A 3703-nucleotide genomic window follows, 5' to 3' on the forward strand; every position below is an offset into this window, starting at 1 on the left:
CCTGACCCGACACTCTGACCCCGACACCACACCCCGACCCTGAAACAACACCCCAACACCGACACTGCACTACCCCGACATCGACACGACACCCAGACCCCCCGACCCCGAAACAGCACCCCGACCCCGACACCGAGAGGACACCCCGACCACCGACACCTCCCGAAAAGGTGTTCTTTGGCCTTCCAGAGGCCAACGGGGTCATATATTTGTGAATTATTAGTTAGGTCATATATTTTTCGATTTTGTTATGAAAAACATCATATATAATTGTGTTGATCATGTAGTTTTAAATGTGCAGTTGTTTCATCGCTGTGAGGTTTGGTGTTCGACGACCTCGCCATGCGTTTGACGAGCTCTGCCCCTTCGTTCGTGGGTGAGCACAAATGACAAGTCCTCCTCCCCCATTAATTATTTGATCTATTCCGATGAAACTTGATAGCTAGCTATATATGTGTCTTGAATCATCAGTATGCGTAACCAATATGTGTCTCCCGTTCGAAAGCGTCATAGTTATAAATATGCATGCATTTGCATATTTATAACCCTAATTCTTTCGAATTGTCCAACGCTATCCATGGACATCCCGAGTATGTGTAGATTGGGTTCGTTTTCCCATATGCTTTGCTCCGGATCCGACACATATATTTCGTCAGTGCCTCCCCTGTTGTTCTCCGGGTACACATCCTCTCTGTTTATTGTAGAGACGTGTATCAGGAGAACAGCGGGGAGGTGCTGCCGAAATTTTGCGTCGGATCCGGAGCATAGCATGGGAAAATGAACCCAATCTACACATACACGGGTGGGATTAGGACCTATCATTACCTATTAGAGTGTAGGTTGCATGGACGTAATAAAATTGACAAAGTAGATCAACTGATGAATATATACATGGTGAATTACATATATAATTGTTGTGTGTCCAGTAGCTCTGAAAGTCAAGATGAGTGACCGTGCTTGGATGTATACCGGTCACACTGGTCAGAACAAATGGAGCACTGAATGGTTCACAAAAACTAAGGGGTTTGTGCAAGCCGCATTTGCAAATGGGCAAAAGAAAACCTGGTGCCCCTGTTTCCGGTGTGGCAATTAGGAAAACAAGACAGAGGCTAAAATGGGCAAACACCTGCAGAAGGGTTGTTTTACGCCCGATTATACGGTGTGGACATTTCATGGTGAGTCTGCCCAATGTGACCGAGCTGAGGTGGATCATCGTCGCACCGACGAGCATGGTACCGGGATGGAAAACATGGTGCAAGGCTATGATGATGCTCGGGATTCGGACGAGGAGATGGAGGAATCTGCAAAGGCCTTCAATGAAATGTTGGAGTCTTCGAAACGTCCGCTCCCCGAGCACACTGAGCTTTGTCAGTTGGATGCCATCTCACAAGTAATGGCTCTGAAGGCTCAGTTCAACTTGGGCAGAGAATGCTATGACGCAATTATGACAGTATTTGGACGCTTTCTAGCCAAAGGCCATGTAATGCCTGCAAACCTGTACCAGTCAGACAAAATCCTCCGTGCACTGAAGATGCCCTATGAGAAGATACATGCCTATGAGAAAGGATGTGCCTTATTTAGGCTTGACTATGCGGACTTGAACTATTGTCCCATTTGTAAGTCTTCCAGGTATATTGTGGTAGACGACGGTATGGGTGAGAAGACACAGACCAAAATCCCCGTTAGTGTTCTTCGGTATATGCCAATCGTACCAAGACTTCAACGTCTTTTCATGGTCGAAGAGACGGCCAGACAGATGACATGGCACAAAACAGGCAAAAGAACCGAACTAGATGCAGATGGGAATCTGATGATGGTACACACATCGGATGGTGTTGCGTGGAAAAAGTTTGATGAATTACATGCTGACAAAGCAGCAGATCTGAGGCATCCTCGAGTTGGCATTAGCACGGATGGGTTCAGTGTGTTTGGTATGACGGCAGCCCAATACAGTTGTTGGCCCATATTTGTCTTTCCACTCAATCTCCCCCCCGGACAGATTATGCAAAGAAAGAACATTTTCCTGACGTTGATAATTCTAGGACCCAACTATCCGGGCAAAAATATGAATGTGTACATGTAGCCGCTTAAGGACGAATTGCAAGAAGCCTGGGATAATGGGTTCAAGACATACGACGCCTTTAGCAAACGGAACTTCATAATGCATGTCTGGTACATGTACTCGACGCATGACTTGCCGGCGTATGCGCTATTCGTTGGCTGGTGTGTGCATGGAAGGTTCCCGTGCCCCACATGCAAGGGAGCTCTTGAGTTTCGTTGGCTTCAGGCTGGTCGCAAGTTTTCTTGCTTCGACATGCATAGACAGTTCCTGGATCCTTGCCATAAGTTCAGGAAAGACAAGAAGAACTTCATCAGGGGTAGAGTTGTCAAAAACTCTGCACCACCTGCATTGACAGGCCAACAGACCCTGGATCAGTTAAACGCTCTCGAGCCAGATCCACAACGTCCAAGGTACTTCAAGGGGTATAATACTAAGCACGCGTGGACTCACAAAACATGCTTATGGGATCTGCCTTACTTCAAAGACCTCCTTTGCCCACACAACATCGACGTGATGCACACTGAGAAGAATATCGCCGAGGCACTTTTTGGTACATTGTTCGGCATAGATGGGAAGTCAAAGGATAATACTAAGGCTAGAGTCGATCTGGAGGCGCTATGTGATAGGTCGTTACAAAACATGAAAGAACCGAAAGGAAAGCAGAACTGGACGAAGCCAAAGGCATGGTTCAATCTTGGAAGGCCAGCTATGAGGGAAATTCTCTTGTGGGTGCAAAAGCAATTGATGTTCCCCGATGGGTATGCAGCGAATCTAAAAAGGGGAGCGAATCTTAATAAACTGAAGATATTTGGTCTCAAGAGTCATGATTGGCACATATGGATTGAGCGGCTAATGCCGGTGATGCTGCGTGGCTTCATCCCCGAGGATGAATGCCTAGTACTGGCAGAACTCAGCTATTTCTTCCATGTTCTTTGTGCGAAAGAACTATCGCCTGGCGTGCTAGAAGAAATGGAAGAGTTGGCACCGGAGTTGATCTGCAAGTTAGAGAAGATCTTTCCACCGGGCTTCTTTAATCCAATGCAGCATTTGATTTTGCATCTCCCGACCGAGGCAAGATTGGGGGGGCCCGTGCAAAATCGTTGGTGCTACCCAACTGAGAGGATGCAGAAGACGCTTCGAGAAAAATGTAAAAATAAGCGTAGAATTGAAGCATCGATGGCTGAGGCATTCATCACAGAGGAGGCGGCAAACTTCGTAACAGCGCACTACGAAGCCAAAAATCGTCATTTGCATAATCCGAAGCCTCGGTACAATGCTGACGAGCCTAAAAAGGGTGGATCCAACCTCAGCCTATTCAAAGGGAATCTCGCACCAGCTAGTGTTTCACATCCAGTATCTTTGGATAACGAAGAATGGCGGACCATTTCGTTGTATATCTTCAACAACCTCATAGAAGTGCGGCCGTACATCGAGTAAGTTCTCGGTACATTGTTTCGCAACTTCTATTTCCTTTGAACTACTCTTATTCCTGGATATGTCATACAGTCAATACATCGCCATATTCTCGTATGGAGCGGAGATCCGAAAGGATTCCGTCGAAGAGTATGAGCTTCTCGCAAAGCAAGGAGGTGGCTATCCCGGTTTCATCTCTTGGTTCAAACAAACGGTAATTTCTATTAG

The sequence above is a fragment of the Triticum dicoccoides genome, chromosome 4A, assembly GCF_002162155.2.
Source record: "Triticum dicoccoides isolate Atlit2015 ecotype Zavitan chromosome 4A, WEW_v2.0, whole genome shotgun sequence".
NCBI classification, from domain to species: Eukaryota; Viridiplantae; Streptophyta; class Magnoliopsida; order Poales; family Poaceae; genus Triticum; species Triticum dicoccoides.